General features: G+C 41.9%; 2 long non-coding RNA genes across 2 annotated transcripts; both read right to left on the reverse strand.

Annotated features, from left to right (window-relative positions):
• Positions 1-207: 207 nt before the first annotated feature.
• On the reverse strand, positions 208-14,239 carry LOC123334750. Its single transcript, XR_006552851.2, has 3 exons — positions 11,657-14,239; positions 9,865-9,969; positions 208-2,873 (listed from the first exon to the last, which is right to left on the reverse strand). It is a non-coding gene; the product is annotated as an uncharacterized LOC123334750 (long non-coding RNA).
• A 3,447-nt stretch (positions 14,240-17,686) lies between these two features.
• On the reverse strand, positions 17,687-23,025 carry LOC112586510. Its single transcript, XR_003110990.2, has 3 exons — positions 22,422-23,025; positions 20,707-20,785; positions 17,687-19,779 (listed from the first exon to the last, which is right to left on the reverse strand). It is a non-coding gene; the product is annotated as an uncharacterized LOC112586510 (long non-coding RNA).
• Positions 23,026-26,426: the final 3,401 nt, after the last annotated feature.

Consider the following 26,426-nt stretch of genomic DNA (forward strand, 5'->3'; position numbering starts at 1 on the left):
TAATCTAGAGATGACATAAAGTATACAGGAGGATGTGCATAGGTTATATGCAAGTACTTCATCATTTTATATAGTGCAGTGCAGTCGCTCAGTCATGACCAACTCTTTGCAACCCCACAGACTGTAGCCTACCAGCCTCCTCCGTCCATGGGACAGGCAAGAGTACTGGAGTGGATTGCCATTTCCTTCTCCAGGGGATCTTCCCGACCCAGGGATCCAACTTGAGTCTCCCGCATTTCAAGCAGACGCTTTACCATCTGAGATAAGGTGCATCCTAAGATTTTGGTACCCAAGGCTGTCCTGGAACCAACCCCCATGGATACTGAGGGATGACTATAATTGCAAACCAGGAATCTCATCTGTTTTGTGAGTGGAGGGGCATCTGAGAAGGCTTTTGAAGGGAGTGACCTTGGAATTGAGACTGAAGAAAAAGTAGGCTAAGCAGGAGGGAGGGGAGAATGTTACAGCAAAGGGCACAACAGCTGCACAGGCTGTAAGGAGAAAATGAGCTGGGTGAGTCTGAGAAACTAAAAAGGGATCACTGTGACTGGACCTAGGTGTCCAGGGGAGAGGGACAGGCGATGGCTACCCTTCACTGTCAAATAGAGTAACCCACCCAGCTCTTGCTGTCTCAACGCCACCCTATTGTCTCTCACCAACCCTCCTAACTGGTTTCCCCTTTTGTATCCACGTGCCCCTCCAGCTCTGTCCAGGACAGAGCCACAGAGACCTGTTAAAGAGGCAAAGAGAGTCAGATCGCCCTCCATTTAATGCCCGTCAATGGCTGTCTGTTGTTTCTAGGAGACTCTCAGATCAGTATGTCTAAGGTGATGCTGCATAGTCAAGTTCCTTCATCTCAGCTTCAGTAAGGCTGCAGCCTTTTCTCCAAGGAACCTGCCCCAAACACAGCTCTGGTCACTCAGGAGATAATGTTTTATACAAGAAGATAGGCACCCCTCACCCTCAACCCACCTGGCAGGCTGGACCAGATGCCAACCTAAATGCTTCCCAATGACCCATGGCACAGAACCTAAGATGTAGTGGAGGAAAAAGAACTGGACCAATCAGAATGTCTCTCTTGGGAGTTAAATTCAGGAATTCCATGAGAGTGGCCAGAAGTTAAAAGGGAGACTGAGGCCCAGCCAGGGCCATGTTGAGCCAAAGCCACATGTAATCTGACACCATGAGAGAAAAATTCCAAGAGGTATCAGGAAAAGCCCATCAGTAGACGCAGAGAAAATGGAGCAAAGGCACAGAGAGAAGCAGAGATGCAATGAAAGACACTGTGAACACCAGAAACTAACACAACATTGTAAATCAACTATGCTTCAATTAAAAATTCAAATTTTTAAAGAAAGAAAGAAAGACACTGTGGTTCTAGAGAAAGATGGGGATTCTCTGAGCTGGTACAGCAACTTGCTCCTGCCCCAGATTCATGCTTGCCCAAGCTGGCCCTGAGAACTTTTTCCTTTGTCACCCTAGGTGAACCTCCTCCATAAAATTCCTCCTTGCCTGAACTAGGCTGAGGGACTTCTGCTCTTCACATCCCTAGGACCAAAGCAGACAGCTACTTAATTGGGTCACTACCTTTTGCTCTTTCCCATCTCCCTTGCACACAGGGCTTACACAAGCTATTGGGGGAAAAATGAGCGAATTAGATTTACACCCAAAAAACAATGGCTAGTGAGGCATACGGAGCTTGTTTTTCTCATTCATATCAGTTTCAATTGGCACATTCTGCACTCTAAGAAATGCCATTTTCACAGTGGTCCCCATAGTGAGCCTAGAGCAAAAAGTCAGAGAGGAAGCAGGTGGGAAGGAGGCAGAACAGGGCAGGTACAGAGGTCTGTAACACCCACTTGTACAGACATTTACCTACAAGCAAGTACCTATAAGCACCTCCTCAATCACTAAACTTGAGTGAAGACAGTGGCATAGCATACACAGAGGAATCTGTGCCTGGCTGAAGTCTACATTTTCTCTGTTTAGTTAATGGTTTCCTTTCCTTAGATAACCTTGTGTGAGGCAGAAACTTCCCACTATAATGTAGAGTTGTGCCCTTCTTTTCTTGCAATGGCCGGATGTACCACTGCTATCCTTTCTGTTATTACTACGTCAACTGCATGGGTCCCACTCTACTCTGTGAGCACCCTCAGCTTGCAGCACCCAGAATGGGTCCCTTGACAGGACAGAGCTCTAATATCCTCAGACACAGACAAGAGATGATTCCCTGTGCCTTGGATTCCAGCTGCCACGGCTGTGGAGCCAAACTCCTTGAAGAGCAGTCAGTCAGCCAACTGGGGCCTTGCCATTAACTGAAGAGAGGGATCAGCCATGTAGGAACTAATTCAGTAGTAGAGCAAAAAAAATGGAAAGAAAATAATCTGATTGCCATTTTTAATTCTTTACAAATAACTAAAGTATTCTTCCCTGGACATTCTCTCATGTTGATAATCAGGAAGCAATATGCTTATGGGGTAAGAAGCAGATTCAACAAACACTGTTTAGCTTCTGTGACAGGGACAATGCATGCTCCCCAAATATGAGCTCTCTTCCATTTCCCAGCCTCCCTTGCTGTTAGGAGGCCATGTGACCAGTTCCAGCCTATGGGCTGTGGGGGAAGTTCTGTGGGTCAGTTCCAGGCTGAGGCAGTCAAGAGCCAGTTGGCCACTTCTATCTCCTTCCCCTCCTAGAGTCTCCCTGAAGGCCACCTGCTCCTGAGAGCATAGCTACAAGATGAAAAAGGGCTGCCCAGCAAGCAACAGACTTTACATGAACAAAGAAATGACCCTTGTGTTCAATCGCTGATATTCTGACGTTTCTGTGTTACCACAGGGTGGAACAGTCTTCTCCAGGCCTCACACTGTGAGAATCTAGGTAGGAAACACAGAAAGGTAAGAAATAATCCTGATATTAAGGAACTTACAGTCTAAATTGAAAGAACAGATAGGCAAATATTCCCATATCAAATGTTGAAGTTGAGGCCACAAAGCTGGTAAATGGATACAGATTCAAATAGCTTCATAAGAGAAAGGTGATTATTACATGTGGGTAAAAGGACAGACTAACAGACTTAGGTCAAGGATCTAAGAGATCAAATTTCATTAAGTATGGTGGCCATGCCATCCTGAGGTGGCATGCTAACTTCTTCTAACTATAATATGGAATGTTTTAAAGCATGAAGGAAAATAGAATAGTGTAATGAGCCCTCATTCCACTTAGCACCCAACTTGAAGGTTATTGTCCTTTGCCAGTAAGATTTTCTCTACTCCATATGTGTCTTTCCCTTTTGTGATTTTTTTTTTTTTAATTTTAGAGGCCCTACTTACTCTGCTGTCACATAAGAGCAAAAGAAATCTTATAAACATCAGCTAAAATGTCAAGAGCCACCTAACCATGTTGTGTTTGCTGAGCTTACACAGCAAAATGTCTGGCCAAATTGCTGGCAGCAAACATACATAACACATGGCCGCGGAGGGGGACAGAGCCAGAGACCCAGATGGGCCCTTCACAAAGCACCTACCAGAAGAAGAAAGACCACACAAAAGGTGTATCTGTCCTTTAACTGCTGGGACACATGGTCCTGAGATTCAGGGAACTGTCAAGAAGGCTGTATTCTATCAGGTAACATGGCAAGTGGCCCCTGACTCTGGACCCTATTTTTGGCTTATCACCAAGAATAAGTGGCTTCTATGAGGCAAGGCTATGGTTTTTTCAGTGGTCATGTATGGATGTGAGAGTTGGACTGTGAAGAAAGCTGAGCGCCGAAGAATTGATGCTTTTGAACTGTGGTGTTGGAGAAAACTCTTGAGAGTCCCTTGGACTGCAAGGAGATCCAACCAGTCCATTCTGAAGGAGATCAGCCCTGGGTGTTCTTTGGAAGGACTGATGCTAAAGCTGAAACTCCAACACTTTGGCCACCTCATGCGAAGAGTTGACTCATTGGAAAAGACCCTGATGCTGGGAGGGATTGAGGGCAGGAGGAGAAGGGGACGACAGAGGATGAGATGGCTGGATGGCATCACCGACTCGATGGACGTGAGTTTGAGTGAACTCTGGGAGTTGGTGATGGACAGGGAGGCCTGGCGTGCTGCAATTCATGGGGTCGAAAAGAGTCAGACATGACTAAGCGACTGAACTGAACTGAACTGATGAGGCAATGACCCAGAAAGATATTCAATCACTGGCTCTGGAAGTGAATGACTGCCTCCTGGGTTTGAGCCTGTGACTTTGGCATAACCACATCACTACCATCCAACCGGATGAGTGACTCTATGGCCTCATGGCCAAGTTCCAAACTTAGAATTATGTTTACCGCTACTATAGAGTCAGAGAGGATTTTAGAATCTGAGTGACAGAGAGGGACAAAGTATGAAGACAGACATAGACAGAGACACAGAAGAGGACACGAGTGAGGAAGCATCTATCCATCCATCTATTCCATCCACACAATAGTGAGACAAAGGTAGCAAGAAGGAGCCAGCAGAAGGGCCAGGCTGAGAGCAGGTGTGAGGCAGACAGGGAAGCACAGAGGTGAACACCAGCTTTTCAAGTCCATCCTGAAGAACTCTACTCCAAAATCAATCCACTCCAAGAGAAACTAACAGGCAGGCTGCATCCTGGGCCTTCAGTTTTCTACAAAGCACAGAGCTCAGGCAGCTTTGTTGAACCACCCCTGCAGCACTCTCTGGATGGGTATAAACAACTGGCCTTTGTTCTATTTTCCCAGCTTTAGTGGAAAGGAACAGAAGCAATCAACACAACAGCATATCAGAAGTGGATTATTGGTTTAGAAGGGGACTCAGATCCCAGAACCACCCTCCTCAACAAGATAGTGCAAAGGTCTGAAGAGAAAGCAGAAGGTTGTGGCTGGGGTGATGTGCCAATTAAGAGGACGTGTTTGGAGTGACTTGGTGTGGCAATGAGAACAGTGCATATAAACGATCAAAAGCAGGCAGGACCCTCTCCCATCAGTCACAGAGGATGCTTAAGGCCGGTTCCTTTGAATGCTGTTTTAGTAGTGGTCTCATACAATACATCTTAAGGAACATTTATACTGTGTTCACTGTGCATTCAACTGTGGCCACTTCAAAGGTTTAGCCAAGTATTTTATGGCCATGGTAAAGGGTTCTTATTGATTTAAATTACAAGCTTGGCTCCCGTCAGCTCCACTTGAGGGCAAAAATGCAATAAAATATCCCTCAGCACAAGAGACAGACATATCACATTGAAAATCTTAAGAGATCCTTTTCACTATAATCACTTTCAGTGATATTTATTTATATGGGCAAGGTTATCAGAGAGATTTGTCTACAATCTTTAGGCTTTGGGGAGTTTGTCTTGGTTTGGATGCTGGCTTTTTTAAAAATCTAGTTCAGACTTGGGCCAAAAAAAAGGTCATGAGTGCATTCCACCTCCCCTGGTTTAGTTCTGCACCACTCCCTGGCTACTAACAGGGGGTTGTTCCAAGAACAGTGACAGTGACGTACTGGCTATCATGGCTGAGGGATTATGGTTTTCAGTCCTTCGATCATTTGCATATCCAGCAGGCCAAACTCAGATGAATGAGAGGTGTCAAGCCGTGAATGACAAGCCTGTCAAGGCAATGGAAGGCTGTCCCAGAATTAACTGTCAGGGAGACAAACTCCACTCTGGAGACAGAACCAGGAACAAGCTATTGGAAGACTCTAAAATTGAGAGGGGTTCGAAGCTGTCAATATAAGACACTGTTTATCTACTCACGAAACCCTGTGATAATCAGCACAAAGGAAGTCGCTTTATGCTGAGAAAAATGGAGAAAATCAAAGCAGCATGCTCTGGTCTGTTTCATTCCTGGTTCCCTTATAATAATTTGCCTGAAACATAGCCAAGACAGAGCTAACCCCTGGACATACACAGAAAATAGCAAATGACTATTATGTATCTGACATTTGAAATAACATGTTTCTGGAGGGTTGGCATTACAAGACTCATTTCACTTCAAAATGTTATTCCTAATGTAATTTTTTAAAATTCATAAGAGGCACTTGCTAGAATTCAGTGTAGCACTAAAGTCACTCAAAAGACAGAGGTCAAATTCATTTCATTTCTTTTATGTTTTCTTCTCTCTGCTAGATGAAATAAATGATTAAGCCTAGAACACTTGGCAGTTCAGCGAATGTGCTCCATGGCACCATTACAAGATCGATTTTCTCAATACAGGAGTCTTTCTAGGGTGCACATTGCTTAGCTGACATCTGTCGCCGTTGTCATGGCAGCGCTCTCTCCAGCATAGTGAGAGGTCAGGCCTGACAGGAAAGGCCTCGCCAGCTCTACCCCAGTCACTTCAAGGTTAACAGCCAATGGACCAAAGAAATAGGCAATTATAGTACAGTCAATTCCGGTTAAGGAAATATCTGAGAAGTAAATATGGCTGATAAGTGAATGGAAATGAAACAGCCAATGCTATTGATGCAATCCCATAATATCAATATCATTTTGTGGTGCAGTTTGGTTGTTTCTTGTAAAATTTCCATGATCAAACAAATCTAGTATGAGAAAGGATAAGCAAAACTTCATCATGCTGCCATTAATCTCTGTACTTGAAGAACAGAATTCCCACAAATGGAGAGATGAAGAGCAGAAGAGCAAAGGTTCTTCCAGGAAAAAGTGCAAAGAAGATTCCCAGGGTCTCCATCCCCTGTCAGTTTAGTCCCTAATTTTTCCAGCTGCGTGTGTGCCTAAAAAAGAGTCTCAGCATCTTAAAGGAAATTGCATAAAATAATGTTAATACTTCTCATTGCAACCTCATAAAGTTATCAGGATAAAAATTCTTCCTACAGTTTCAACAACCCTGAAAAATATCAAGCTTTCCAAATTACCTACATGCTGGAATTAATAATTTCCCATAATATACATTTCTACTAAAGCATAACTTTTGATAGACATTCTTTGAATAGAATTAGAAAAATGACAGTAGAACTAAACTGTAAAGATTTTCAATTACAAGTTGCATACCCCAGGAATTCAGTTACTGACAACCCCTGCAGGTTGCAGTATTTGAAATTCATTACAATACATGCAGTCGTATTACCCACTCCTGATTAAATCCTGCAGTTAGTATGAAGAGATCTTTAGATTTCATCAGACACTTGAAAGAATGACAATGACTCTTCTTCAGGTGTGAGATTTTGTTACAAGAATGGAAAATTAAGTGTAAAAAAATAAACATATGTCACTGTGGTAACTTGTCTCAGATTTTTGTCAAAACGTTCTTGTCTCTGGTCGGTGTAGACCACAGTGACTGCTGAGGTCTTTGGTCCATCCTTGGCCACATCAAGAGGTGGAATCCCACCAAGCAGTGGTCAAGTTGCACTTGTCAATTTGCTACCCAGAGTTTCCACTAATAAACCGAAGCCATCCATGTCTTTCACCACCTTCATGGGTGGAAGCTGGCTTAGCACCTAAACTGGCGAGCTGACAATATTCCCTTCAGCCTCACGGTCTCTTCAAAACCAAAGACTTCATTTGAAAATCCAGCATTATTTTAGAAAGGTTCTGTGTGGATGAAAGTGTAACCCACTCCAATTAGCTTAAGCACAGAGGATTTTATTGTAAAGACACAACAATCTTGAAAAGGGTTAACAGCATAAACAGGAAACACACTACGTGCAAGCCAAGTAAAATAAAAACTGGAATTGGAAAACCAGAATCCAGGTTTATTCTCTCTACATACATTTCATCTCTACCATGTTTTTCTTCTTTGTCTCTCTCTTTCGGCAAGCTTCTCCTGCTTTCAACGTCACTTAACCTGGCACAACCTTTCAGTCTGGCACCATCCTCATCTTATTAATTCAGTTTCTCAATGTCTGAATTTCAAATCTAAGACAGAGCCTGATGAGCTCAGCCCAGACAATAGATTGGCTCTCCCACAGTCAGGTGCCCAGGTGGATTTAACCAGCCAGAGTGGGCATAAGAGCAGGCATGGTTATGCAATTTAAATATGACAGATCAAGTCCACCACTTCAGTAAGGCAACACACTCAAAACATGTCTTCTGTGTCTTCTACAATGATCAGAGATGACACATAAATTGAAAATCCTCCACATGCCCAAAAATTTCACCAGTGAGCAAGGCTTCTAAAAAATAATAATAAAATAAATCTTAAAAAGGATGCTGAGATGGTTATTGAACAATACAACCATGAACTTGTATTAGTTTCAATATTATCAGAGTCATCCCCATCAATGTATAAAAAACAACCTTGCCTAGCCACAGAAAAAGTACACACTCTTAAGCCTTGACCTTTACAACAGGCTTGAGCCAGCACTGTGCCCTAGGGCGTGGCCTGCATTTGCCCTGCACTTCAGTCAACATGAACCGTTCCGCTCCCTGTTCAAGCTCCACCTTCTCCACCTTCTCTGTGTCTCCTTCCTGTGTTTCCAGTCCATATTCACCCTGGACCACACTATAATTAAATATAACTAACGCACAGTAGCTCTCAAAGAATAACCAGGAAGTAATGAATGGCCCCTGGAAGTAGGGTATTTGCTCAAGCAGATAGTTTAAATGGATACTTGATGTCATTTGTTAAGACAAAGCATACAGAGCCTGTCCTTGAGGGCCAACTCAGATGCCAATGCCTCATAAAACCTTCCCTTGACTACACAGATGAAAAATCAATAATCTCGCCTCAGAGGAAGCATTTATTGTCTCTATCACTGTTTTCCAAATGTAAGAACTTGTGGATCCTTGAAACTGTAAGCCCACAGACCTCAGTCTGAGAAATAGTCCACTTGCAGTTAAACCCTGTCACCTAACAAGCCCCTTGAGCCACAGTCATAAAAGCAGGACCTGAAATTAATATATGGCATGCCTAAGTTATTAGACTGACCCTCCAATGATCCAGAATATTCTTTTACCAATGTTTAGATAATCACTAAAATAAAAACACAAATCATCATCATCACTAAATTTCAACTTTAAATATCTAATTGTTCTATGCAGGGCCTGCGCAGTCTGACATACCCAGAAGGCTAGAATTCGAAATCACTGGTCCCACATGGAATTAACCAGATACCACCTTTGCCATTTTCAATGTGGCTATGTAACTCTAGCTATTGAAAATAAACACCCTCTGTAGTTTGGTAAATTACATCTTCAAGTTACACTTGGTCAAAGCCATAAATTCAAGGCTTGTTTTGGGCGGTGATAGATTTCTAACTTATTCACCTGTAAACCTAGTCAAAACACTGATCCTGGCTTTTTACAGACCCCATGATTCTAGACACACCATCTGAGCAGGAACACCTATCATTCGCTAAACAAGAGCACAGAGAACTGCTTTATACGCTCATAAGTTACGAAAATACAGTATTGACTCCATCTGAGGATTTTTCTGCTTATTTACCATCTCTGGTCAAAATTGAGGATTTCTGTATTAGACATAAAGATGACTTCTTTTATCTTTTGTCCTATTCTTTGAGTGCTTTTTTTTTTTCAAATTTGGGCTGTGGCTATTTTTCAGTTCTTTATTCAATATATAAGATGCCAAGAATTGTGCTGGGCATCTGAGAATACAAATATCTCACAGCCTAATGCAGGAGACAGATATGTAAATAAACAGTGCAATGGAATAAATTCTGCAAACAAGATATATATTAAAGGCTATGAAAAAGAAGAAAATTGTTAACACTTCGGCATTTCAGGAGAGTACCAAAAAAAAGAATCTTTTCAGTCGCATATTGTTATTAGTTATAGATTGCTGCATAACAAAGACCCCAAAACATAGCAGCTTAAAACAGATTTCTTTTCACTCAGTTTCTGTGCATCGAGAATTTGAGTTAGCTCACAGTTTCTCATGCGGTTGCAATCAGGATCACTCACGTGGCTATTGGGAGACAGCCTTAGTTCCTCTCAGTGGGCTTCTCCATGTGGGGCTGCTTGAGTGTGCTCATGAAATGTCAGGTGAATTTCCCAAGAATGAGTGAGCTGAGAAAAGATGGAGACAGAAAGACAGGTCCTAATCTTGGGCATCATCACTTTCTACATATTCTCTTCCTTAAACATTATCAAGTACAGTTCACACCTAAAGGGATAGCGACCAGACCCCATCTTTGGAACAGAAAACTATCAAAGAACTCATGGATATATTTTTCAATCACCATGAGTACTGACGAATGAATAGGAGCTCTCAACAGAGAAGCTTAGAAAAAAGAGAGAAAGAAAGAGAATCTAGAGCAGTCTAGGCGGAGTAAACAGCATGGACAGGTGTGAAAAACCGTGAGTTCCCAGAAAAGTAAAGCATTCACTGGAGATGTTCAAACTTATCTGAGCCTTTTAATTAGATAAAATCTTACAAAGAAGCCCACTATGCAAATCAAAGAAAATGAGCTCTACCACAGCTGAAGCTAGGTAAAGGAGGGCGAGGGGGAACTCCCTCACCCAGGCAGCCTTTATGAAAACTCTCGGAGGCCCTAGAATATCAGAGTTGTTTGAAAACCACTGCTATATCCAGTGGCTGTTATTGGTTATCTGTTAGAAGCAAGGCATGCTCTCGGTTAATCTTTGTCTCATCAGGTAAGAAATTGTGCTCTTGTTCTGTCACTGGGCTACAACTAAATAAAAACAGATAAAATTATCATTTAAAGGAGAACAATGATCTTACTGCAATGCAGAAAAACCCCAATTTTCCTAATGAGTTATATTTCAAGAATTCACTTGTAAGATGGCTCTTAAAAAAAAAAAAAAACCTCTGTATAAGTTGCTGCTGCTGCTGCTGCTAAGTCGCTTCAGTTGTGTCCGACTCTGTGCGACCCCATGGACTGCAGCCCACCAGGCTCCCCCATCCCTGGGATTCTCCAGGCAAGAACACTGGAATGGGTTGCCATTTCCTTCTCCAATGCATGAAAGTGAAAAGTGAAAGTGAAGTTGCTCAGTCGTGTCCGACTTAGCGACCCCATGGACTGCAGCCTACCAGGCTCCTCCATCCATGGGGTTTTCCAGGCAAGAGTACTGGAGTGGGGTGCCATTGCCTTCTCTGTCTGTATAAGTGAGCTACTGTCAAAAAGATGCTGTGTAACAAACCATCTCAGAACTCACTGACCTAAAAAAATTATCATTTATTCTCACATATCTACAGGCCAGCTGGAGGTCAGCTAAATTACATTGGTTATGCTTCAAGTTGCAGGTCAGCTAAAGGGGTAAGCAGTTATCTACAGAAAGTTCATCTCACAGAGACCAGAAGTGCAGAAAGGTACAAGGAGGTAAGCAGGAAAAGACAAAGCCTCTTAAGCCCTAGGGTTAGATCTGGCATACTTTTGCCTACATGGCTGGAGAAAACAAGTTTTATAGGTAAGCCCAAAGTTAAGGAGTAGGAAAGTGCACTTTGCCTACAAGAGGCTAAAACAAGAGGGTGAAGCACCAGAGCCAGTCATTCAATCCACTATATTCTGAACACATTTTCCCATAAAAACAAAACTTTAGTTGTAGCCTAACATCTTGGCTCACCAAAACTGATTTAATGCCAAGAGGAATAACAACAGTAGCTAGAATCAAGTATGTACAAGATGCAGGCACAGTTTTTAAGTAAACTGAGTGTGTCTTTCCAGCTCACTTTCTTCACCCACTTTCGACAATGTACATGCTCTGCATCTTCATGGTTGCCTAAACCCCTCACCTCTGTGCCTCACTCATGCCTCGTTTCCCTCCTCCCAATCATGTTGGTCCCCAGATTTAGAACTTGGAACACCTGCATGTAGAACCTCTCAGCTGGCTGCCAAAAGGAAGACCATCTGATCAATTCAATTTGCATTCACATACGAACAGCCCACCGCTTCTTCACACTCAAGACATCTGCTTTATTAAGGGGTTTGCCCCATAGCCTAGTGATCCTCCCACCAGTGAGATTCAAGATAGTAAACTGAGAAGAGTCAGAAAGCCTGGAATATTTTCAGAGAAGGGGAATGTGTCCTAGAGATGCCTGCCAGTTACTCTCATTATGTGAAGAAAGTGTCATTCATACACGAGGAGCCTGCTGTATTCATTTTATTACTCTCAGTTCCAATATTTTCTTTTCCTCTCTATGCTGCTACAGGGAATTGAACTCACCAAGAGAAGATAAATGTCAGTGTTGTGATTTACATCTCATTACAGGACTAGTGTTGTTTCCCATTTTGAAATTTACTCTATAGGCCAAATCTTTGAAGACATTCTTTTTTTTTTCCTTTTGACATTAAAATGACATATTTCAAAATTTCCTTTTGCCATTAAAATGACATATTTCAATGTGAAATATACCTACTTTAACTTAGGAAGAGCTTAATGATTTGGACCTTGCATTGGGTTTTCACGTGAACATCCCTGTTTTAAACAAATAAACAAAAGAAGAAATTACTGTCTTGAGAACATTGCAATTAATCATCTTTGAAAAATGTGTTTACTATTAAAGACATCATAAAGAAAGATACCATGGATTACATTTTAGTAACACCACTTTTCTACCCTGTACAAATGTCTGTGTACAGACAAAGGGCAGTAGAAATTTGAGGACTGAAGATACCATGTAAAAGACTAACCTGAATAATTTGGACCAAAAAAAAATAGCTTTATTGATTTTGAGCTATGAATTTATGTATGGTTCTTCATTTCTGCTGATGTTTTCATGACAAAAATTAGCAATGCCTCGTGACAGTATGATTATGTCATATTTTAGCCATTTTGATCAGTCTTTGAAATAGTCAATATCCCCCACTTTGCTTTGCCACACAAATTATGGTACCCAGCATTAAGGTCCCTGAGGATGGGCCGGGAGGAACAGTTATTTCTCTTCTTGTCTAGTCAAATGCCAATAACCACAGAATCAACTTCAAGGAGGCTGTGTTAGGTCAAGATTTGGGGTGTTTTAGCTTAAGAACTCCTTCTCACATTTTTAATTACATATTTGGCCAGAAATCATACAAATTCCATGCTACCCAAGTGGGGGAAAATGCTTTTCTCTTGCTTCTTAACTGTGAAAGGGGGTGTGTGATAGTATGGTTGGAAAGCTAAGTCCCACCCTTTACCAATGGCAGGGTAGCCAACCAATCATGAGCTTGCCCTTCTTATTGTCTCATTTAGCATGAACTCACAGGTTAACAGTTGAAATGAGGCATGGGGTTTAGAGCAACATCTCAAATTCCAGATCCCACATTTACCAACCATAATGATGTGGGCAAGTTACTCACCTCTCTCTGCCTCAGATTCTTTACCTACAGGTGAGGATAACCATATATACCTCTCAGAGTAATCATAAAGATGGAACGAGTCCATGTGTTTGAAGTGTTCAGAACAGTGCCTGGCATATAGCAAGCGCTATATTTGGGTTTGTTGTCCTCGTCACGTCATCATCATCACCATCATCTGTGGATTCCTTTTAGCCATGCAGTCTCCCTTTTTCTTAACTCCAGATACTTGAGAGTAGCTAAATCAGCTCATAGCTGATTGGAATTCTTGGGTTCCTTCTTAAACTTTGTTGTTGGGAGTATAGCTTGGACAACCACCAAGATCTTGACATGATCTAATACAGCTAAAGATGCTCATTCTCTATAAGCCAGCAAAGCTACTCTCAGGCATATACAATGAGGAAATTCTTAGATCTGTGCACCAAGAGACTAGATTGGATTAGAATATTCACAGCCACATGGTTGTAATAACAAAAAAAAGGAGACATTCAGATGGCCATCAACAAGAGGATGGATACATAAGCCTAGAGTATTACTATAACAGAATAACAAACAGTTGTGAGTATGAGTAAATTATGCTACATGTATCAACTTGGACAAATCTCACAAATATAATATTGAGTGAAAAAAGTTAGTCATAGAAGAATATATCTGTATGATTCCATTTACATAGGGTTCAAACATTGGAAAATTTGTCTTTAAACAGCAGGAGAATGATACGCATGAAATCATGATAGTGGTTTACCTTTGGTAGTAAGAGGGGTGTTCTTGGAGTCTCCATGGTAGTAATAATGTATTTTAATTTGGGTGAGAGGTATGTAGACATTTTACTGCAAAGTTTTATAACTCACATAGATTATAAAATTTGTAAGTATTTTAACATTGTATTCAAAAGCTCTTCCACGAAGAAAAAATAAAACCACCACCTTGCTAGTGTCCCGCCCTGTTTCTCTCCTGTGGAGCTCCACACACACTTGTGTGCATGTGCTAAGTTGCTCCAGTCGTGTCTGACTCTTTGTGACCCTATGGACTGCAACCCCCAGGCTTCTCTGTCGATGGGATTTTCTAGGCAAGAATACTGGAATGCATTGCCATTTCCTTCTCCAGGAGATCTTCCCAATCCAGGGATCGAACCAGAGTCTCTTACATCTCTTGCATTGGCAGGCAGGTCCTTTACCACTAGTGCCACCTGGGAAGCCCCACAAACTCATGGCAGCACAAATTTAAGCCAGCCCCAGTTTCTCCTCTTCAGTGCACTGGGGAACTCTGCTGCAGGTATTTTTCTATTGTTGTTCAATCTCTAAGTCAAGTCCAATTCCTTGTGCAACCCCAAGAACTGTAGCACGCCAGGCTTTCCTGTCCTTGACTATCTCCCTGAGTTTGCTCAAGCTCATGTCCATTGAGTCAGTGATGCCATCCAACCATCTCATCCTCTGTCACCCCCTTCTCTTCTTGCCCCCAGTCTTTCAGAGAACCAGGGTAGGGATGTGCAGTAGGGTCTGGTTAGGAAGGTACTCTGCCTCTATTGACATTTTTATTTTCTTAATAGAAGAATGCAATATTATCCCAAAATGACATGGACACCTCATCTTACAAACATTGCTCTGCCCATCGCCTCACAGGCAGGAGGTGAGTTTGCTTTCCCTGTTTGGTAAAGAGGAAATGGAGGCACAAACCACCACACTCCTACCACCTAACTGTGCCAGTCACTCTGCTTCCTTCAGGGGGCTTCTGTTCTGTTGATCCCCAAAGGTGCCTTCAGACACTACCTCTATAAACCATCTGCAAGTTCTTTTGGAGGTAGGAGAGTTATAAATCTTATATTTAAAAAACAATGAGGAGAACGGCACCTTTGGGATTAAAGCCCAACTCTCCTGATTACAAGTTCCATAACTGAACGTCTTCTAAGTGGGATTGAAATCCATCTGCAGTGTTCGTTAGGCACCACATGCAAGCTCAGAGCTGGGGAGAGAGGAGGGAACACTGGAAGCTGGAGCCAGTGGTCCACCTGCAGTAAGGGCACAAAGTCACGGACAAGCGCCACCAACCCCCACCGAGGGCCCCTCCCCGCAGCCACCCAGGGCTCCTCTTGGCATCACGTATTTGTTTCTAAGACTCGGGGATGGGAGAGGAAAGAAAGGAAGGAAAGGAAGCAATTTTTCTTCTTAATAGGTTTGCTCTTCTTGCTCTGGGTGGAATCAATGCAAGTGGGGTTGAACACACTCCCTAACTTTCCCTCCCCTCAACTGCTTCCTTCCATTGTAAATAATTCAGACAGAATAAAATAATCATGTGCTGGTAATTACCACCACCCCCTGCCCCTAAACGAGTGATGACTGCAATGTGGTCTTTCTGGGTGTTATGGTGCCCGGGCTGCTAGCAAGTTAAAGCTGGGATGTGTGTGGCACCTGAAGTTGAGGGCAGGAGGGCTGTTGGTTGTTCTCCCTGAGCAGGAGGACAATGAAATGATGCCGCTGTGCTTCCGGGGAAACGGCTGGCATTCTGCTAAGGGGCCTGGAAGCAGCACAATGTAAACCAGCTGCTCTAAAGCAAATTCTCCTTGCTTTTCACCCTAATTTCTAGCTTCATGCATCAGAATAAAGCTTCTATGAGAGGCTCCAAGGCACCCCTACCCTCATCAAGAAAAAGTATGCCTTTTCTCCCAGCTTCACCGCTTCACAGAATTTTTATTTAGTGGGCTTATTTCTTCATGCCCACACCTTGCCACCTGTGTGGGCCTCATTAGCAGGAACCTTTAGGAGAGGAGTAAGCAGTTGTTCTGCTTCAGAATATCAGTAAAGTTCAGGCAGCAATGGCACTAGTTACAATAAGAGAGTGAGCATGTCTCGACCCCGTAGAACAAAGTGGTGGCAACTCACCAAAAAGGGAGGGAGGGGGTCTCCCAAGAAAACTGTGTGTGTGAGCAGTAGCGGGTAAGGGCTGCGTGGTGGAAAGGATGTCATTTGGATAACAGTCATTTACAGGGACTCTCTGCTTAATAATAGTTCCTTCAAAAAAGACGCTCTGCAGACTCATCACCTTCACGGAGAATTAAAGAAGCTGTAAACAATAACTTTAAAAACAGCATAGATGGGGCTGTTATGATCTCAGCTTGTTACTGACACTCAGCGTGCACGCATGCAAAGTTGCCTCAATCGTGTCCGACTCTTTTGCGACTCTAAGGACTATAGCTTACCAGGTTCCTTTTCCACGGGGTTTCCCAGGCAAGAATACTGGAGTGAGCTGACATGCCCTCCTTCAGGGGATCCTTCCGACCCAGGGATCTAGCTCCCATCTCTCAAGTCTCCTGCATAGGCAGGCAGGTTATTTACCACTAGCACCACCTGGTAAGCCCAATATTCTTTAAATAAAAAGTTGGACTAAAGAGACTAAATGCATAAACAGGTAGACCAAACCCTGGCTCTTCCTTCTTGCTCTTACCCAGTCCTCTGAGCTGGTGGGGAAGCCTCAAGCAGTGGAAGGAAGTAGCCTTCAAAGCTCGAGGATTCCCCAGGCTGCCTGATACGATGGGAGTAGAAGCTGACCCCTTCTCTCTGGCTGTTTCTCAGGCCAAGGGTGACAGAGGCCATGCGGCTCTCAATCTGACTTGTCCTATGCTGTAGGTACTAGGCACATATGGCTATGCACACATTAATTAATTTTAAATAAGATTTAAAATTCAGTTCCTCATCTCAAGAACACAGCGGCCACACATGGCCAGTGGCCGCCCTAGTGGTCAGAGCAGACACAGAACACTTCTATCATCTTAGAGTTGTACTGGACAAAGCTGCTTTAATACCGGCACACTGTAGAAGAAATGCAGGTGTGCTGACCACCGGGGGGAAGTCTTTCACAAGAGAAGGAACAGGATTCCCAGGGTGACATCATTTCCACATTTGGTGCAACTACTGAAATCAGTAAGTATCCACGGGAAACTGCACAACACCCATTGTCTTTAAAATCCTATTTCTACATTAGTGAGTCTTAAGATATAATTACAGGACCTTTTCAAGTACTTAATAAGTGTAACCCTCAATTTGGTTAATTTTCCTCTTCCATTGGATGTTCTTAATTACTAGCATAGGGAAGTTTTTGGACAGAGGAAAAAGCATAATCTGGGTGAAATTATTTTCCATATTCTAAGAGAAGAGTAGTGACTGCAATGATAATATGAATTTTTGCATTAAAATATTACAAAATACATCAGGTGGAATAAATTCCAAGATATTAGCATTTGGAGTCGCAAAGAGCTGGACACAACTCAACAACTGCACAACAGCCCACAACCCCTCTGTTCTACCTCAGAGAGAACCAGGGCCAACCCTCAGGTGCTTTGTCTCCCAGCTTCAATCAGGAATCAGGCACTGTGACTGGCTCTGGAGGGTAAAAATGACCCAGACAGCAGATGCCAACCTCACTATCAACCCAGGGAATGGGAAGTACAACAATAGGCTGCCCTAGAAAAGCATCCAGCAGGGAAGGGCGTGAGCCTGGATGAAGCCTTAACACCATGTGCAAAACTCATTTTTAAATGCCATATTTAAATAACACAAATGTTATGGTGCTAGAAGATTTCAGTATGTTTTACTCTAAAAACAGCCCAGACTGTGGAATATTGGTGTACTGCACTTAGCATTACCATCACTGGGGGAGAGTGGCATTCACATTTCTTGTTCCTATACTTTGAATAAGATCAGAAATTTCAAGAGATTTCTTCTGACATCTAGAGCATCACACATTTGTTTCAAATATTATTCATCTTTTTTAAGGGACTCTGATATTTGACTTGATGTGTGTTCCTCTTGATCTTCCACCTCAGTATCCAGAGATTTACTCAATCACTTTTTTATTCATCTATTATTTTTTCCTTTGTTCATTTACACAAATGTTTTCCTTTCAACAAAAACATACCAAGCATCTGCTGTATGTAAGGCACTAAGTACAGAGCTGTGGTGGATTCAAAGATGCATCAAAAACCTCTCCAACTAGCAGGCTAGGAAAGACTAGACCTATTCATCTGGTCATCTTCCCAAGTCCTGTTTACAGGGAGAATCGCCATGTGCTGGGCTCTATGTTAGGATCTGATCAACTTTCTTGTAAGATTTCGCAGTCATAAAGGAGAAACAAACAATTAATCTTAAAAGGTGGTACATGACTACACGATGGTTGCTAAAGGGAAGTGTAGGCAAAGAAAAAGTGCTTGGGGGTTTAGAAACAGGGGTGCCCGCTTCCCACCAGGAGAACAGGGTCACTTCCTGAAAAAGGTGCCTTTTGAACTGGATCTTAGAGCTGGAGGCGCACAGGCTGAAAAGGCAGGTCACAGGGGTTAACGGGGAACCTAAATGTTGACTGGTCTAGAAACTTACTACCCGAATACCATCCCAACTAACAGTGGAATGCAGACTCCAGCAGCTGCCTTTATTAATGAAGGGCAGTCACTTTATCCATACTTGTAAATACCTAAGAACCTCTGTCTATTACATCTACTCTGTGATTGGTGCTCCATGTCCCAGGAAATAATTATGTCATCAGTTATAATGCCAGGCAGCCACCAACACCAGAATTCACTTACATTCCAACTTGGTTCTTCTCCTTTCCTTAAATGTTTACCTGATAGTTCAATTCATCTTCAGAGTGATAGATCTTTTACAAAAGCCCCAGGAAGTGAAGGAAAGGATTCGTTCTCACCAGGTAGAAATTTGTAATGCAGGTGGTAAGAAGAACCCTGGACTTGAAGCCAGAAGACAACTTATGCCTGCTCTGTCATTTAGCAGCTGGTGACGCTGGGCAAAGCATACACATGCTCTAACCCTCAATTTCTTATCCTTCTATAAAACGGAAGAAGACAAATCATGTATGCCTTCACTCATCTATAAAATACTGGGGAAATAGCAGCTATTACTACATTTAGATAAGAGTTTGGAATTGTTACTGTTATTTCATCATCTGCCAAAAATAAATCTAGAATAACTTTTTCTTTGTGAATAATGCCTTCTTCCTCAACAAAATACTAATTTTCTTTCTAATTTAAAGCTACTCATTCTTCAAAAAAAATTTTTTTATAATCCACATTGATGTGAGTTCTTCCTGCTCTTTTTTATTTTCTCTCTAAGCTTTTGTTGTTTAATTTAGGAAAAGCACAAAGGACTTATTTTCTGATTTAAATTTTGAAACTTATCATGAATTTTTTTATTTCCTACTGTGTGCTTAAATTCATATTTCTTGTCAGGGAGGATATAGACGCTGTACCGGGCATGGGCTCAGACCTCAAAGATATTACAATCTGACTAGTTACTTAAGGTCCTTATGATTGATTAGATTTTTCATCAGAAATATGCACTTTATCCCCCCAACCTCCATGGGAAGAGTGTGCTTCCCTACCCCTCAACTTTGGGCAGGCCAAATAAACATCTCTAACCAAAAGGAGACATAGGCTAAAGCTTAAAATGTGCTTGTGCGGTGGGGCTTGCCTTCTTGTACTCCTGCCATCATCTGGAGAAAACACTGTCCCAGTGAGCCCCTTGGTCCAAGTCAGGCCAGACCCAGATTCACAGGACGAAGCAGAGCCAATCCAGTCAGCCTGCAGATCCAGGAGAATAAGTGACATAATATAATTCACACAAACTGGTAACCCAAGGCACACAAATTGCAGAATCCAACATTCCACACACTGGGATTGTCCCTGCCTCCCTTGGTAACTGAACCTGTTGATAACACCATAACCTTACTGTATTATTCACGAGAAGAACTGTAAAGAAGGGCCCTACCTGAAGAATGTTGTTTTACTTTTCTGTCATTGAAAGCAATGATTTACTCCAGCTTTGGCCAAAATAAAGCACAACTATGAGCAAAAGCTAAAACTGGCCCAGACTACAAGTTGTGCTCTGCAGTGGAAGTTTCTGGAACTCAAGCAATTATTTTTCCTTTCAGTGCATCCTTCCTTTTCTTTAAATATAATTTGTTACTTTGGAATAACTTTAGACTTACAAAAAGCTGCAAAAATAGTATAAATGATTCCTATAATCTCTTCTCACAGCTTCCTCTAATGCTATCATTTATTTGGATTTCACCAGTTTTTCTCCTAATGTCCTTTCTCTGTTCCAGAATCCAACACAGACTCCCACAATCCTTTGTCTCCTTAGTCCCTTCAAATTCATGATAGTTCTTTAGTCTTCCTTGGCATTCATGTCCTTGACACTCTTAAAGATTACTGGGCAGTTATTTTTCAGAATGGGTTTGTCTGTCTGATGTTTTTGCATCACTGGAGTGAGGTTATGCATTTTTAGTAAGAATATGGTGATGGTGTGTCCTTCTCAGTGTAGCACGGGGGGCCGGGCAGGGGAGAAACTGTCTTATTACTAGTGATAGTAACCTTAACCTTGATCACTTGGTTAAGAGGGTATCTGATGGGTTTCACCACTGTAAAGTTACTATTTCTCCTTTACAGTTAATAAATATATTGAGAAAGCTACTTTGAAGTTGTACAAATATCTGTTTCTCTTCAAACCTTCAGTGCTGATTTCAGCGTCCATTGGTAGATCTTGTTGCAACCACTGCTATGGCACGTGCTGAACAGCAGATCACACCTGGAATTAGAGGGAAGCAGCTAATGAACCACCCCTTCACTTTCAAATCTCTACTTAACCAGTAATGAGATTTGAACTAAGTGTGCAAAGGGGTAAAAAAGGTCCAGTTCCTGAAACGAAGGTGCCTCCGGCATAATTTCTGGGCTGCTTTGCAGAGTCAACTAAACAGCAGCTGACAGATCTTGCTTAGAAGGCAAAGAGAACAACTGGGACTGCACCCAAGTCCCATGCTAACCAAGGGGAACAAAGCCATGACATAGACGAGAAAACTGCAGTACTATGTTCAACACAACCAGGGGCTCAACTTGTTCAGCTGGCTACCTTGTTTTTCATTTGTAATTATAGTCACAAAGAGACAGCTTCCTTGCGTGCGACCCTACAGCAGAGCCCCAGACAACATCCTCATTTTCAATAACTCTTCCCCTTTATCTCACTCTGCCTGATGCCTAATAAGCTGATTGCTATTTACTTTGGACCAACAGCTAATCTGTTAATGATTGATTTTAAATTTTTACGGTCATTTGTCTCTGGCAGGACCTGAGACTGCAAAAGGCAGTCCTTTCCTACCTGATGAATTGGCTTTTTCTTTAAGAAAAAAAAAAAGAAAGAAAAAAGAGGAAAAAGATTTAAGTCAAAAGCCTTCATAGTTGCGTTCTGCTGACAAACAACTGACATTCAGTGAGAAATTTCAATGCAAAAAAAAAAAAGAAATGTTAACTCTTCCTCTAAAATTCATCTACTTTTGAAATAGTCAGCAAATAATAAAAGTGGACATTTTGCTAATGGTGGCATGGGGTAAAGACCCTCTTCCATACGAAGTAAATTGTAATTGTACCATAAATTTGCAGAGCCTGAGATTCTTAATTAACCAAATTGATGCTCATTGTCCAACTGGGATGGGATATCTAAACTAATGTCTTTACTGTCCTTTAAAACGATCTAAATTGCACACCATATGATATGCATATTTTTTGCAGAAAAGTAAATTTTACTTTCAGTGAAAAAAAGAAAAGTCTATTGAATAGACAATGGTTAAACTTGTATCACACAGCAGTGCTCTGCAATTTAATCACTGCTTCTAAAAATGAAACCATAGATAACTACAGTATTCTAAAAAGTAGAGGGAACGCCAGGCATGAAAACACCGAGTGCATTTATAAACATCGCTTCTTCCACAAAGTCAAGCTTGCCTCAGAGATGCCATCTCTAATTTTGTAAATGAACACAACCCCATGGCTAGTATTCCCATCAAATATTTATTAAAACACACCCCAAGACCTCTCATCTCAAAATGGAATTAAACTCATCCAAGTGTCTCTGAAAGATGTGAGCGATTTCAAATGTGAACCAGCATTTCCAAGAAGTGAAAAGGAAGGACACTGGTTCGAAATGATGTTTGGGTACCTGTAAGTGGTAGCAGGTCTTCCTGGAGGGCCAGTGTTATAAATTAGCAGATTCGACATTTTGCAGAGCCTCTAAACGGAAAGGCTCAACTGTGTGAAGGATAAAAGCCCTGATCTTATTAATATTTTAGATCCTGCAAGACAGTGAGGCTCCATCTGCTGTCAGCACTATGTGAGAAAGAACCGAGGCAGAAGGGGGACAGAAACCGCGGCCTCCCAAATGGTCTACTGACCTTCCTGAGAGGCAGATATCATGTGACAGCGATTGCCTATCTCAGCAGACATGCTGGAAAACAGGAGAAAGTGTTAAATATAACCAGGTGGACAGTGATGAATTGACATACTGAAAAATCGAACGCTTCAGTAATCAGCCTAAGGATCTGATATCAACAACATTTTTCAGTTTTGTCCAAATTCATTGAAAGGTGTACTTTAGCAAGTTCACTTCTCATTGGTAAGACCTTTCATCTTTATGCTGCTTTTCTGATTGGATTCTGTGTCATCCTCAGTTTGGGTGGCTCTGCACACAGGAAGCAGACAGACTGTTCACTTGTGAGAGAAGGAGGCCTGGGATAAGCACAGATATAAATGGGTTTTACTCCAACATTAATTAAAGAACTATTAAATATCTATCACAGTGGTTATTTAGAAAGAATTATTAGAGCCATGGTATATGAAAATGCATCAGGTACTGTAAACCTGAAATATTAACATATTGCCTTCTATTTTGCAGTAGGAAGCTTCTATAACTATAATTCTAATTATAGAACTCTAATTAATGTCTACATGGCTTCAGATAACTCCATTAAATCATTGGAATATTTATATTATCCAAAGACAATCTCTATCCATTAGAATAAACAAACCCTTTAAAATAACTTTTAAAAATGCTACTGATAAGCTTTTCTTTTTATGAGACACATAAGTCATATCATTTACTTTAAGGTTTATTCATCTCTGTAGCAGTATTCCAAAATATTCTTTACCTCTAAAACACTTTTTATCCCTGGTACAGATGGATGTAACAAGACTGTCAGCTGAGGTCCTTCCCTCCTTTGAGTGTGAGTGATAGTTGCTCAGTCATGCCTGACTCTTTGCAACCCCATGGACTATAGCCTGCCAGGCTCCTCTGTTTATGGAATTCTCCAGGCAAGATTACTGGAGTGGGTTGCCATTTCCTTCTCCAGGGGATCTTCCCGACCCAGGGATCCTGCATTGCAGCAGAGTTCACCATCTGAGCCACCAGGGAAGCCTACTATTAATCTCCTTTGAGATTGAAATAAAAACTTACTCAAGTCTCCAACCCTAATCTTGTGGCAAGTTCAATATTCTTCCCTAGATTTCTGAGAATTCCCAAGGGTTTGTGTTCTCATAGTCACTTCTCTCTCCCCAGTGACTTCTTTGGGATGAGTTCTTGATCTCACTGTCTCTCATCTTTTATAGCTGCCCATACCAACCAAGAATTTGAAGGTAGTCCCTTTTACTTAATTTGTGCCAAAACACCACTCCAGTAAAGTATCTATGTGGAGGAGACTTTGTTTCCTTAAAAGTGTCTCATCAGGTCCCATCATTTGCTGCCACCTCGCGTTCTGCCTTACTTCATCCCTCTCTTCTCTTCTTTCTCCTTTGCTTGCCCCCATTCCCAAATTCCTGTAAACTTATTCCACAGAGCAATTTGCTATCTCTTAGCCTAGCTCCAGACTGTTCAGACTATCTCCTGGGGACCTTATCTTCATAGCCAAATACTTCTATTAAGGTGGCAGACAGTCTCCTCCCTAAAAGGAATTCCTGGCTGGCTCTTAAAATAACAGCATTTTCCTCCAAGCTGCTCATATATTACAAGAGATATGTGACTCATTCCTGCAAACATTCAGGAAAAGAAACACAAAGGACAACTAACTTTGTGATAAGCGCCATAGGAAAGCATCTACAACAGAAGGCCTACAGCAGACAGCAAGATAAGATCAGAACCTGGAGGCAGCTATAACTTGGGAGGCAGGATTCTGAGGCCATCCTGGTTTCAAATTCACCCTGGAAAGGACCAATAAAAGGGTTGATTCATAGATAGCCAGAGGGCGAGGTCCGTGTTGAGCTGGAAATGAGCTTCTAGCTCAATGTCTTCCTAAGACTCTGCGCTCCTGGCTTTTCCCAGATATTTCAGTGTAGGAATACACAAATAGTGTTGTATGTGACTAACTTCCTATTGCAGACTAAGCCAGAACTTAAGATGAGACAATTCCCTGCTGCATGGATGGGTAGAAAGATTTCCAGGAACTGACCAGAAGTCAAATTCTTTCCCTTTACCAGCTTGAATACACAAGATAAAGCATCTTTCCACTACCTATAAGTGTCAAGCCAATCAGAACTATATGGAGATCATTCAACCTGTGACTCACAAACCCACATTAGATCAACAGCCTTAACGGGGTGTTGAAATACCAGATCCAAGAACTCAAATTGAGAGGATGACTTGATTCATTAGCAAATTCAGACACATCCTAACCCCTTTAAAGGTTAAAGGACAATTTAAGCAGAGGAATTTTACCTTAAAATGTTCAAACAGGTTTCTATTCAATGCATTTTTTACTTGCTCTCATAACAAAGAAATTATGACTTCTAAACAGATAATAAAAGTAAGTCAGCTAGGTTTAAACCTAAACAAAATTTTCATTAGTTCAGTGCTGTAAGTGTATATTCAATGTCTACTGTGTTTAACTCAGTAGACTTGCCTCAGTGGGAGGCAAGTGTGAATGCCCATCAGTATACACTGGCATAAAATCATTGCAGATTGCTTGTAGGTGGTGGGAAGGGAATTGAGTAATTTTATCAAAATTTGTTTCAACTCACAGAAACATTTACCAAGCCATAATATGCTGGACAACATTTGCCCATGCACTGAGGAGAAGTTGCATCTCAAGGTCAGTGAAAGAAAATGTTTTGTAATTCATCCAACATTGTCCTTTACATCGTAATAATATTATTCACCCCATGCTTATTGAATTAATATATTTCATATGTGAAAATAAATAGCAAGGGCTTCCCAGGTAGCTCAGTGGTAAAGAATCTGTCTGCCAACGCAGGAGACTCAGGAGACGTGGATTCAATCCCTGGGTTGGGAAGCTAGCCTGCAGAAGGAAACGGCAACCCACTCCAGAATTCATGCCTGAAAAAAACCCCACAGACAGAGGAGCCTGTTGGGTTACAATTCACTGGATCTCAAAGAGTCAGACACGACTGAGCAACTGAGCACACATACAATAAAATCCAAACATTTTCATTCCTACTGAAAGCCAGGCACCATTATAAAGCTTTATATATGCTAACTCAAATCTACATTACAACAACATTATAGGATAAGGACTATCATTTTTTCCTCTTTACAACAGGGGAAACTGAGGCATGGAGAGACAGTATAATCATCCAAAATCCCACAGATAACAAGTCACCAAACTAGGATTTGAACACAGGCAATCTGGCTGCCCAGGCTTTTTACACTTGACTTGTAGGCCCTCTCCAGCTTCCACCGAATGTGGGTCCACAACTGATCCTCAGCAACTCCACAGTAGCAGCACCAGAAGCAAGAGCTGACTTCTTGTGATCTGATTACCAGTAAATACTTCAGGGTGGAGGACCCAAGAAAATCCCAATAATCCAACCTAACTGCAGGGAGGGCAATAGCCGAATTAAGGGAATTTGCATTACAGAATATTTTAGAATGTACTGGTTTGATTAATTCCAAATGCATATAGTGCTCTTAACCACAAGCCATTAAATGATTCACGTCTAGGTTCCAGTTCAGTTGCTCAGTTATGTCTGACTCTTCACAACCCCAAGGACTGCAGCACGCCAGGCCTCGCTGTCCATCACCAACTCCTGAAGTTTACCCAAACTCACATCCATTGAGTTGGTGATGCCATCCAACCATCTCATCCTCTGTCGTCCCCTTCTCCTTCTGCCTTCAATCTTTCCCAGCATCAGGGTCTCTTCAAATGAGTCAGCTCTTCAAATCAGGTAGCCAAAGTATTGGAGTTTCAGCTTTACCATCAGTCCTACCAATGAACACTCAGAACTGGTCTCCTTTAGGATGGACTGGTTGGATCTCCTTGCAGTCCAAGGGACTCTCAAGAGGCTTCTCCAACATCACAGTTCAAAAGCATCAATTCTTCGGCTCTAGAGCTTTCTTCACAGCCCAACTCTCACATCCATACATGACCACTGGAAAAACCATAGCCTTGACT

The sequence above is a fragment of the Bubalus bubalis genome, chromosome 8 (genome assembly GCF_019923935.1).
Source record: "Bubalus bubalis isolate 160015118507 breed Murrah chromosome 8, NDDB_SH_1, whole genome shotgun sequence".
In the NCBI taxonomy this organism is placed as follows: domain Eukaryota; kingdom Metazoa; phylum Chordata; class Mammalia; order Artiodactyla; family Bovidae; genus Bubalus; species Bubalus bubalis.